We start from the raw sequence: 13,095 nt of genomic DNA, 5'->3' as shown, positions 1-13,095 counted from the left end.
CCTGATCTTCACCGCCAAAACGTGGACTATCGTTAAAACTGTTGGGGAATGATAGAGCGCCCTCTTCTAGCCAAAGATATTCCAAAAATACAGCAAAAGTAACCGTGGACGTCCACGGTCCCAGTGCGTCCACAATTTGAAGGTGTGTATCCTAGTGAAAGTCCACGATTGCCGGTATTTACACACGCACCCACACACCCACCCACACACCCACCCACACACGCACCCACACACCCACCCACACACCCACCCACGGAAGGACAAGGCGGAAACAGTATGCCCCTTCGGCTTCGCCGCGGGGCATAAAAAGCAATGTATCATAAAATAACATGCAGTTTGTGTTAAAGGGCATCGGAATTATACAATCATAGATGTCAGATGTAACAGGGACGGGAAAAAAAGTGGACCCCAAATTTATAGAATGGCCATATACAACATTTGCAAACATTGAAAAATAAAACTACCAAGTTTTTACGAAATACCTTACTAGGATGTTGGTAAATGACAGTCTAAAGCATCCTGTAAAATTATGGCACCTGGTGTGAAGTCATTTTCAAGAAGATGGTATTTTTGTATACATTTCCAGCGGTGGTCGGCCGACCACCGTTGGAAAAACCTAACTATTTTGCAACTACTGCTCCAAATTTACCATTTTTTATTCAGTTCAAATTTTGTTTGCTATTGGTTACATATTCATGAACGGGTGTAGGCCAGCTAGACTTGTTCCCTTACCTTACAATTTTCCGGCATCTGGAAATTGATCCATTTTATCTTTGGTGGAGTCAGGGAACCAGACTACTTGAACATTTTGGGGGTTTTTTTGGTTTTTCAAGCATTTTCGAACAAAAAAATTCAAACATGTCAGTGTAACAAAATTTGATCTTTTATACTAACCCCCTAAATAGTTCATTTCTGAAAATTACAGCAAAAACCAATGGTGTACATTCCCTTTAAACGAGGTTTGCCTTTCATGCAACAACAGAAGAAACTACATAGTAAAATCTGGAAAAAAATAACCAAAAAAAACAAAAAGCAAGGAAAAAGAGAACTAAAACCACCAGGTTTTTGTACCTTTCTTGGGAGGCTGTGACTTAGAAGTCCAAGTGCTGCTACTGTTTTTCTTAATCTTGTGGTGGTGGCTTGGCATCAGCGTTGCGGCAGTATCTTTGGATGCACCGGTCCCCATGGTGTGGCTTCCCCGCTGCTCATACGCGTGTGATCCTGGGAGTTGCTGCACCTGGATGCAGGCTGTCAGCGGCCCGAGTCATTCCACTGGAGGTCATCCTGATTATTCAGTTGCTCGGTTACCAGTACGTGTGGATAGTTTCTCTGTGATGACGAAAATAAGAGGGAAAAAAGCAAATTGGAAAGTGTACAGGTACAAATGCACTTCAACGGTAATGTTTACGTTTACAATGTATGCAACTGCAAAGTCTGTATCTTACATGTCCTACGGCATCCCCAAGAAAATACAAAGTATCATGCAATCCCTCCCCCCCCCCCCCCAAAAAAAAAAATTTTTTAAAAGCAAATTTATGTCCTCAAGCATGTCAAGTACAGAAATATCCATTTTAGAAAGAAATTAAATACAAGTTTGTAGACCAGTTGACTGGTTACAATGCACTTGTGGCTGTTATTAAAATACATACCGGTAGGCCTACACTTCTGATCCAGTGGAAACTAGATCAATCCCATGCACCAGAAACTACAAAACCTGTAAATTTTTTTTTTTTTCAAATTACTTGAGTGCAGGAACATCAACCGTTGGCAAAACACTCATTTTTAATTAGACACCCATTGCCCATAGCAACACGGGGATTATATTGACTGTACACAAATTTTGCCTAGCAACCACACGTCACATGAGAAACCCATCATTATATGATAGCAGAGTTGCAACTTGGCTGCCATTCCTATGCCACCATGCATCGCATGCATGCATATAAGGCTATACTGACCCTGTTAGTACAGTATGATGGTATACAAATAATGAATGTTTGTGAGTGCAATGGTAAGAATAATTTCATGAGGTGACAGATGAAATGTTCCATTCCACGAGGCGAAGCCGAGTGGAATGGAACATTTCATCTGTCACCGAATGAAATTATTATTTCCATTGCACGAAAGTGAAACATTCATTATTTGTTTTATATAACACCTGAATAAATCCTTGTCATCTGATTGGTTGACTTTTAATAGCCAATTTATTCAGGTTAAAAACTGTTTAAAAGTTCGACACGTTCATCATATTTATATTAATGCAAACTGTTCAACAGGTTGAGAACAATTATATTCAATTTATCTCGATTTAAAACAGAACTAATAGAACTTCCATTGCACTGTGCGCTGCGCGCCACGCGCGCGCCGTGCGAATAATTCAATGACATGTGATCAACGATCCACCAATCAGATGACGGGGATTTATTCAGGTGTTGTATAATTAATTATATGGTCAGTCTAGGTATTATCTAAAGACTTGTTCATCAGCTACATGTACATGTACCGGGTATTTAGGCCTATATGCAGCACTTGACTGTACATTTTTAAGTCCTCTTCACAAGATGTCAAAAAAAAAACATCAAAGTTATTATTATTATTATATATTCGGCATTAAAAACCACTACCGGTACCAACAACAAACATTAACAAAATTTTTTTTTTTTTTTAAACAAGAAAACAAACACGAAAGCCAGAGGCATATGCCCGGAATTCAAAAAATGAACCTTAAACATTGTAAAAAGCGCGGCCCAAAGGCCTTCAATTCCAATACCTCTGGCTACACAAACAAATATCTTAATCTACCGGTATAAATATCTACAAAAAATGTATTTAACAATAAACACGTATGTTAAAAATGGCAGAGGTACATGTACATGTATAACTGCTAAAAAAAATAATGTCCCCGTTAAAGAAAAAAAAGAGTTAGGATTATCCCCACAATTAACATCAAAGTACCACGATGATATAAAACAAGATGAAAATAACCCAAAAAATTGTCCAGCAAAAGAAAGGAAAAATTCCCCCCCCCCCCCAATAAAAAAAAAAAATTCAAAGACCGAATTATTGTGGATGTCCGGTAGTACACTGTAGCTACCAACTCAATACTACATACAGTATGGTCATACAGTACTAGCACGTTTGTTTATGGTGTACTGTAGTAAAACTAGCCTCCCAAGGTGATCCACGAAGCATTCTATTTTTGCCGAGGCGAAGCCAAGGGAAAATAAAATGCTCCATGGATCACCGAGGGAGGCTACTTTTACTACACCACGAGATAAAACATTCAATATTTGTAATTTGTTTTACAACACCTCTCCCCTAGATTCTGCTTGTTTTTAAGCAATAGGTGATTAATTTATTCTGAACACTATTAAAATTTACTTCGATTTGAATACAAAATTAGCTGAAAATTAACTTGCACTTTTCTAAACTACCCCTTCACGAAATGTTTGAACCTAGCTCTGTAGCGCTAGCGCTTGGGAACAATACGCGCAATGCGCAACGCACAATGCGTATAGTACACATTGCGTATAGTACTTTGGTTGCTATGGATACTTTGGTTGCTACGGGTATAGTAAGTTTGGCAGTGCACAGCAAGATAGGTTAAGGAGAATACACGAGAAAGTGTGGATTCGTAATTTCAGAATTCATGAGGCCCGAAGCGCCGAGTGAATTCGTAAATTAAGAATCCACACTTGCGAGTGTATTCTTCGACTTAAACCATTGCTTCAACAGAAGTAATGGAAAGAATGTTGCAACCTGACGCCACTTTTTTCTTAAATATATCATCTCAATGAAGGTCATTCGTTGCAAAAATGATGATAAGACATGAATCTGGGACTGAGAAATGTTTCCAATTTTGTTAGGAAATACTTGAAATGACTCTCCATAGACTTTGTGTACACAAGCGCAGAAGTGGCGTCAGGTTGCAACATTTTTTTCCTGGCGTGTTTAGCATGTGTATCGCCACACCCGTACAACCAAGCCATTTTGTGTGTATAGGCTCCTTGCGTCAACATGGATAGTTCAGACGACAATTTCTTTCTGACTAAAAGTAGATTTTGCAGTAACGGTGGAGAATCTGACAGTGAAGATGCATTGGTAATTTTCGGAAAGCAAATTTTCACGCAGACGGTCCTACATTATTTTCATGCTCATAATGGAGAACAAATTGTTCGACGTGTTCAAAGAGTGACTGCTCTATGTTCCGACACCCCTATGTTCCGACAATCCGCAAGACTGTGTTAGGGTTAGGGTTAGGAATAGGAATATGTGCAGTCGGAACATAGGGGTGTCGGAACATAGAGGTGTAACCGTTCAAAGTGTGGATTCGTAGTTCCGAATCCACACTTTGTGAGCAGTGTAAGAGATTCGCAGATCCGAATCCACACTTTTAACAACAGTGTGACGTCATAGCAATGGTTTAACACTAGTGAATGCCATGTGACTCGCTCTCGGCCAATCAAGATACAGAATCTTTTTGTGACACCCGTAGTAGCGTTCTCCGACTGTTAATGCAGCTATAGCTCATTCTAATACACCTGTGATACCTGTGATACATCAATTCTTTCTTTAATTAAATAATGAAAGGTTTGCGGAAACACCATGTGCGAATAATTTCTCAACTAAGAGAATGGTTCTGAAAAGAACCAGAGGTATAAACTCGACGTTCCGGTCTGTATGCTCTGACCGTCTTCAGGAGAGTGCCTAAACTCTAAGAAAGTGAAAACTTAAGTAGCAAAAGGCGAAGTCATTTCAGAACCATTCTCTTAGTTGAGAAATTATTCGCACATGGTGTTTCCGCAAACCTTTCATTATTTAGTATCTCCAACATGCAAAGCCTCAAATCTTACTTTCTTTAATTACAAAGGTCTACACGCGACCACGCAGCGTGGCCGTTTGCGACGCATCGCATGACCCCACTGCATCGCATGACCAACATTGCATATTGATTTTACCAATGGAAAAAATATACAAATGAAGGCATAATGCCTGTTGCATGGTTTTGGATACGGTTTTGTGCTATTCCTACAGAAATAAAGTCTAAAGCATATTTATTCCAATTTATTCGGCAAAAAGGATTGTAAAATAATTAAATCATTATAATGCACATATGCTCCGTTAAATGTTCTGGTTGATACGCCTACATGTGTATGCCCTCTGTATAGTTTAGTTAAAGTCAATCGAAATTCTCAATTACATTTCAGAGCTGGACAGCAACAATGAATGATCTTGAACTCCTCATAAGTGATTGTTAATTTGTTTTCCAGGCCACTCAATCAAGGCAGTGGGTATTTGGCAGGCGCCAGCTTTCTTTAAGTTAACGATATTAACCACTTTGCGCCAGCCTTTTTTCCCCCGAAAATTTCGAAATTTTCAAAGGCAAATTTTCCAGCCTAATTTTCCAGCACATTCTTATGAATCTTTGAAGAAAAAAAATCTTCCAGATTGAGCGCACATTCTTAAAGGGAATGTACAACATTTGCTTTTGCTGCAATTTTCAGAAATAATTGGATTTGGAGGATTAGCATGTTATAGCAAAAATTGTTAAACTGACTTGTTTCACGTTTTGGGCATGTAGATGCTGGAAAAACCAAGAAAACCAATCATGTTCTTGTAGTCTGGTTCCCTGACCCCACTTAATATTAAACGGAGCAATTTATAGACTGGGGGAATTGTAAGGTCAGAGAATCAGTCTAGCAGGCTTGTACCATTTCGCAGGTGTGTAAACAATTGCAAAGTAAATGCGGAATAACTAAATATGAAAAACTAGGAGCAGTTTTTGAAAAAAAGCCAGTTTTCTCCAACGCTGGTCGGCCGACCAGCGTTGGAAAAATACAAGTTTTCTTGAAAATGTCAGCTCACCAGGAGCCACGATTTTAATGGATGCTTCAGACTGTCATTCCCTAACAATATAGTGAGATATTTCGTGATAAGTTGATCATTTCGTTTTTTGATGTTTGCAAATGTTGTATTTTCCCTTTAAGAATGTGCGACAAGACAATGGTCTTGTCGATGCCGAGCACCAGCTGCGCTTGGCAAGTCTAGCTGCATCCTCGTTCACTGATTCTTAATAATTATACTATTGTAATGCAAGGTCACTTACATATGTACCTAGGAAAAGATTTAACGATGAAAATGTTATGAAAGTATACACGTATTCGGGGGACCGGGGAAAAAATGAGACTAGTGGAAAGAATTCTGATATTGGGGATAACAAAAGCACCAGGGGGGGGGGGGAACGTAAAAGAATGAAGAATGTGAAGAATGAGAATGAATACTGTGACATCCCATAGCGCTTTATTTATTTATTTATTTATTGTAATCTAATGCTATTTGCCACTTAAATTGCCACCAATGAATTGTTCCCTACCCCTCCATTACGCCGCAGAGCTGGATTCTATCTAGTCAAAAGAGCAATTTTGGCAGCTTCTGGACATGTACAATGTATAATGTATACGTGTTCCTCATGTGTTCTCTCAGCATGCATATGATACATACACTGATAGTGATACAGGGACTTGTAACTTGTAAGCCTTAACAAAGCACTTCCCAGACCATGCAGACTAGTTCCCAGTCCTCTGTTATTACGGGTCGCACTAAACAGCGTCAACACAGCGTCAACACAGCGTCAACACATGACAGAAGCGTCAACACACCGTCAACACATCCAAAACACATTCTGAATTGACAAAAAGGGCATATAATTGTGAAACATACAATAAAAGAGAATTTCCATTGGATTGAGTTTCCATTTCGTTGTTAAAAATATCGTATTTTCACGCGAAAAAAATGACCTTAACTTGCACGGCCGTTGTCCGCCATCTTGACTTCGCACAAAGCTTGGACTACACCATTTCAAGTAGGGGTGTGTAGGTAATGACATTATCTTGTCATAAACAACAGAGGGCGCCTTGCTGCAGACTAGACAGAGGGATACCAGATCTGTGTGAGGACTAAGGATCGGAGAAGTGGTAGATCATTATTTTGTGAGTTGTGTTTATGTTTTGGTTTTACTTTACGGCCGCGTCCCTCTCTGTTGGTTTATTGTACAACGCTATCACCCTTTAGAATAATGGTATGGTCCGCGCTGCCACTGAGGCAACATGGCGGGTGTTCGGTATCCGATTTCGGAGCGGCACGGAGAGCCAATTTTCTTGAACTAAAAATCGCGATTTTCAGACGTTTAACCTATTGATTTTAAGCACAAATCTTGTTTCTGTCCATACTGTATGGGTTACATACTGCTTTTGTCAATTTTAATGCATTTTGGATGTGTTGACGCTGTGTTGACGCTGTGTTGACGCTTTGGAGTGTGTTGACGCTGTGTTGACGCTGTTTAGTATGACCGGTTATTACAAAACTTCCCATAGTGGGCAGAAAAAAGCAATAACAGGTTTAATTTGATTCAAATCATTGTAGTTATAAGACTACGAGTACAGAACATAAATCAGAAGCATAAATCATTTTCTTTCCACGTTATATGAATTATTTCCCTTTCGCAGTGGCTATTGTTACGGCAGCCGTAACGCATTTCCCATTTTCTATCGTTACGGTAGACTGCAACCTGGCAACTTTTATAAAAAACATGACAAGAAAATATAAAATTAGAAGGAAAAAAGTGAATTTGAACTTTATGAAATTCGGACTTTATTTCCCTTTTAAAAAAAATCCTCCAAAGCCTCAGGTTAGAAAAGGAAAAAAATTCGAGTGCAAAACTGAGATTCGAACCCGCAACCTCGCGGTGCAAAATCCTACTCTCTATCGGCTGAGCTGGCCCACTGCTCGACAAAACGTGTGGAAACAAATAATTATATACCTGCGTGCGTATCAAAAAAATATCGTAGAGGGCGCTAAACAACGAGTGCCGTAACGATAGCCACTTCGTTTCCCTTTAACCGCTATACATTTCATTTAACATAATTATGCCGTGCAATGTTTGAAAGTGATTGTTTGTTAAGACTGCGCAAAATTCATAAATTGCGCACATGATATTCCCATGCAATCTTAAGAATGAGAGCTCATTCTTCACAGTGCATGCTCATTCTTAAGAATGCGCGCTCAATTTTAAGAATAAGAATGCGCGCTCATTCTTAAGATTGCGTGAATTGCAAGAAAGCGCACAACATCACGAACGTACATGTAATGCAACTTGCGATTAGCTTGAGTAACTCCAGCTGACATGCTCCATATACATTCACATGTGAATGAAAATGGAGCAAAAATGTCAGCTGGAGTAATACTCAAGCTAGGCTACTTGCACTTGCAGTTCTGCAACTTGTGCAACTGCAAGGTTATGTCCCATTTAAAATTTTAAATCCATTGTCTTACCAGAGAGATGCAGATTGAATGCGAAAGACTGAATCATTTATGTAGGCTTAGCTTCTTCTATTAATCATGACATTGACAAGGTCCTGAGTTTCAAAGGTTTACAGCATGCACACCACAAAAATTGTCTGTTTTGCACCGATCACTCTTTTTTTTTCTTGTCGCTGATGGACTGTATCCCCGACTTATCGAATTTTCAGATACACGTTGTAGTTGTGTTGTTAGGGTACCCGTCTAAGTTGTTTATACAGCAGCGAAAAAAAAAATCAATTTGCCAGAATTATCTACGGAGTCCTCCACCTACCACCTTTGTCTCGGGAGGGAGGAGGTGGGAGTAGTTGTAAGATATTTGCATGTTACCTTGAATAATTATGATTTGATGTTACAGATATAAAGCTTACTATATAAGCTGGTGACAGCCTGGTAAACTGCCTGACATTAGATTCAAATTACATGCCAAAAGGTAATATTTCACCACAAATTTACTTCTGCATGCACTCATTAATTCATTTGTTATAAATTAATGAAATGAGAAATCATAGAGCTATATGCAATTTGTGCATAAACGCATGCTCTATTAAATTTACCATTTTCATTGTATCATCTCCATAGCTGTTAGTTGAAGCCCAGAGGGGGAAAGAAAGGTGCAGGGGTCTCACGTACGGGTGATAATCTGTTATAACCCCCCCCCCCCCCCCCCCCTCTCCTTTGTTACTTAAGCCACTAGTCTGGGAGGTTAATCAAATGACGTGAATTTAAAAAAAAAACCAAGAAATTGGATCATCCTGACCAAAACAAATGTGAAGTTCATCCTTATAGAAAAACTCCAAACAAGGTTTTTATCAGTTTTGCACACCCACACACACGTTTACGTTACATACCTAGTGTGGACATTCTTTTGTTTTCGTGTAGTTAAGAAAAACCCTTGAAAAAAACTCATTTTACTCACACTGTGAAAACTCTTTCAACCCATTTTTTTTCCTAGGATTCCCTTCAGTGTTTCTCTTGATTTTGCCACAGATAAACCAACCAAAAATCCCCCTAAAACCTGTTTTCCAGAGAGGGGGAAACCTTGAGTGGACGTGGGCAGGTCCACACAATGTCACTGCTACCTGGTTTATGTGGACCTCTTTTGTTCGGAAGTCCACACAGTGAATGTAATCCTTGTTTACACATAAAAATGTGTATCTGCCTGCAATCAGGGACCCCTATTGTCCCTCTGTTGTTTGTACAACAACTTTTTAGGAAGACCTCCCATATGTTTTGTGCATGAATCCAAATTGGGGACCTCTCAGGAATTTGGGACCCTATTGTCCTCTATTGTTAAACCCTATTGAATACAGAAACAAACGCACCCACACACACACAACAATTTAAAAGCAATATATACATGTACGGAATTGAATTTTTTATTAACAAGCAAGCCGGAAGTGGGCAATTATCTTACTTAATTATTTACATATTTTCATTTCGAAAGCAGTGTAAAAAAGAGACAAAAAACTTTGCCGATTTTGTTTGATATCATCAACTGGTAGTACTACATTCTCTGTTAGGCCAAAAAAATAAATACTCAGTCTCTGGTAAAAGTTCCGGAATTGATGCGGCGACGCGTTTTTTTGGTTTTTTTTTTTTTTCAAGCTTGGATTGTACAGACAAGGTGGGGTACTATTTTGCTTTTTTTGGTGTCCTCATGTACATCGGTGTCCTGCATAATATGCCTTAGTGCCCTCAATCATTTGCCTTGGTGCAATTTCCCATTCCTTGGTGCTCTTTGGTAAAAAAAAAAATTAGGAGGTACGGCAATAGAGGGCGCTGTTAGAGCTACCGCGGAACATTTTGAAGAAAAAAAAAGATTGACGCGCATGGTTAAAAGTGAAGCGTACGCTGACCAGAGACCGACTATTTTTTTTTTTTTGGCCTTAACCCAATTTCAATTTTTGTGTGTGCTGTATATGTACATGTTGGCCATGACTATTTAAAAGACTTTTAAGCTCATATTCTTGATGTTTTACCAATAATGCTGAGATGTGGATTTGATCAGGAATCAAGAATAAGTTTTAAAGGGAATATGTTTTACATTACAGGTACAGTCCATCATTTTGTAATTTGTGCATTTTGTTTGTTTGAAGCAACAAACATGCTCATAATCGAGTCGAAAGAAGGGTGCTGAACAACTAACCTGATGAAGTTTTAGCTCAGCTTCAGCTGTACATTTCGAGAAAAACAGCATTCTGGGACCTCGATTTCAAATCAAAAGTTGCTGAATCAAGTTTTGAACTGGGCCCGAGTTCAGCGTCTGAGACACATTCTCATTGAGGAGATTGCAGCTGTGCCATGCCGCGCACCGATCTGAAGAATTATAGCAACTGCGCGCGTGTGTGCGGCGTGCCAATGCTTCCGCGCACTTCGCCAAATAAAAAAGAACTTAGACGCACCGTTTGAAAGGCCTTCTTTTGTTGACTTCTTCAAAATGACAGCATGCCAGAAAGAATAATTTCACAGGGAGTTTAGTCCCCTTACACTCTTTCAACCAAGTATGTGTTTCAACAATAATTACGTCAGTTATTTTTTTGGACAGTTGCAAATAATGGACTGTAGCTTTAAGTGGTATTGAATAAATACAGTCAATATCACACATAACATGCTGCTTTCTTACTTGAAACAAGGAGCATTTACAATCACAAACATGACTTTGAACTGATGGCCATAAGAAAGTGATGTTTCAAAAACCCTGTGAAGCTAACCACTCAATGGCATATCCAACATGATGTACTTTTGAAGAAAGCAAGATTATTCAGCAAGACAGTTCTCTCTGCCATTTTTTTTTACAATGAATATGCAAAGCCCCAAATTACCAATCTAAAAAAAAATAAACAAACCAGCACATGTTTACATATATCCTGATAATACTCTCGTGTTCTAATAGTCCTTTAATTAACCCTAACCCTGCCAGACGCAACACAGTGCATCAGGTGGAACAGTCTGGTGCACTTTGATGCATTCAGCTGCCAACACCAGTGCATGAACGGCCAGCTCTGAAACAATAAGAGATAGTCCCTTTGAACAATGCCACAGTTGTATCCTGCTGCATTCGGCAACCACAGACTCTGAGGTAGTATGACCTTGAGACTTTTGACCTGATGGATCTCGCTGCACTTGGCAGGCTTTGTCACTTAGACAAATGTTGCATTTGGCTGCATTTGGCAGGGTTTCTAGCCAAAGTACCCTGGAGGGTTAGGGTTAATTTTTAATATACAGACACAATCCTAGCCCACTCTACAGTTTGTGCCTCTAATTTCCTTGTTCACGCGTTTTACAACTCTATTGGTGTCAACTTTGCTGTACAGTTCTTGTTCACCGGAGTAAAATAGTGTATAAGTAAAGAAATGTAACAGTTCGTTTTCCATAATCCAGATGGTATCAGTGGCCCACAATTATATGGCAATAAATACAAAGTAATAAGCAAATTGCTCAAAACGATAACAAATCATCTTCCAAAGTGTTTAAGAATATTGCCAAATTTGAAATAGAAACCAAAGTGCACACTATATGCATTTGACTGATGTCTGGAGCTACAATGTAAGGCCCAATTTTAATGGCTAGCCTACCATCACAGAAGAATCCAACTGACTTGAGTAGTTTGCATGTTTCACAGGTTGCAAGGAATTTTGCTTTGAGCGCATGTACATCCGATGGGTTCTGCGCTTTAATACTGGCATGACTGGGCTCGCGCAAAATTTCTATGAAAGCACTGTTAGCACAGAACGGTCAATACTGTAGTTAGTATATAGAGCCATGAAAATGGGCCGAGGTTATTTTCAGAGGGGTCCAAGCAATATTTGGATCCTTAACTCCAAAACTGATTTTTGTAAAAAAATAGACATAACAATGCCAACATCAAGGACGAAACAATATACATTTGTGAAGTGTTCTGGCAAAATAAGATAGAAATTGGCTAGAGGTCGAAATGAGGGTTTGCGGATATGAGGAAAGAGAATAAAATTTCTCCTTACAATACTCCTTGCTGCCCTTAATTGGACTTTCCACTGACAAGTTATGGCCATTTCAAGTTCACTTGATTGGCATGTAAAAAAAAAACTAAGGTAAGGCCAAAAAAAAAAAATATTCGGTCTCTGGTCAGACTGAAGTTCCGGAATTGACGCGGCCACGCGGCTTTTTTTTTTTTTCTTCAAGCTTGGATTGTACAGACAAGGTGTGGTACTATTTTGCTTTTTTGGTGTCCTCATGTACATTGGTGTCCTCCATAATTTGCCTTGGTGCTTTCGATCATTTGCCTTGGTGCACTTTCCCATTCCTTGGTGCTCTTTCTGTTTGGTAAAGAAAAATTGAGGAGGTGCAGAAATAGAGGGCGCTGTTGGAGCTACCGCGGAACATTTTGGGGGAAAAAAAGATTGACGCGCATGATTAAAATCGACGCGCGCACTGACCAGAGACCGACTTTTTTTTTTTTGGCCTAATAAGAAACAGGTATTTCAAATTTCGAGTTTTGTAAGATGCCAATTGTATTTCCTCAAAAAAAATTTTGTTCCACAATTTTTGTATTATTTCTGTAACATACATATATGTGCAGCTAGTGGACATACCAAAGATTAAAAATATCAATAAATCCCAAAATCAAAACAAACCCACAATGGCCCCATTTGGTCTTTTGCAACAGCCTATGCCCAGTTCCGTCTCATTTTGCAAAAATGCCTAAAATGTATGCCTTTAATATCTTAAAGTTATAGTCCATCATTTGTAATTTGT

The 13,095-nt window shown here is 39.1% G+C and overlaps 1 long non-coding RNA gene across 1 annotated transcript; it reads right to left on the bottom strand.

Moving 5' to 3' along the window:
- Positions 1 to 1,192: 1,192 nt before the first annotated feature.
- On the bottom strand, positions 1,193 to 8,478 carry LOC119733756. Its single transcript, XR_005271966.1, has 2 exons — positions 8,332 to 8,478; positions 1,193 to 1,329 (listed from the first exon to the last, which is right to left on the bottom strand). It is a non-coding gene; the product is annotated as an uncharacterized LOC119733756 (long non-coding RNA).
- Positions 8,479 to 13,095: the final 4,617 nt, after the last annotated feature.

Source organism: Patiria miniata, unplaced genomic scaffold, assembly GCF_015706575.1.
Source record: "Patiria miniata isolate m_02_andy unplaced genomic scaffold, ASM1570657v1 HiC_scaffold_26, whole genome shotgun sequence".
Classification (NCBI taxonomy): Eukaryota; Metazoa; Echinodermata; class Asteroidea; order Valvatida; family Asterinidae; genus Patiria; species Patiria miniata.
This window is presented reverse-complemented; position numbering and strand designations above follow the sequence as displayed.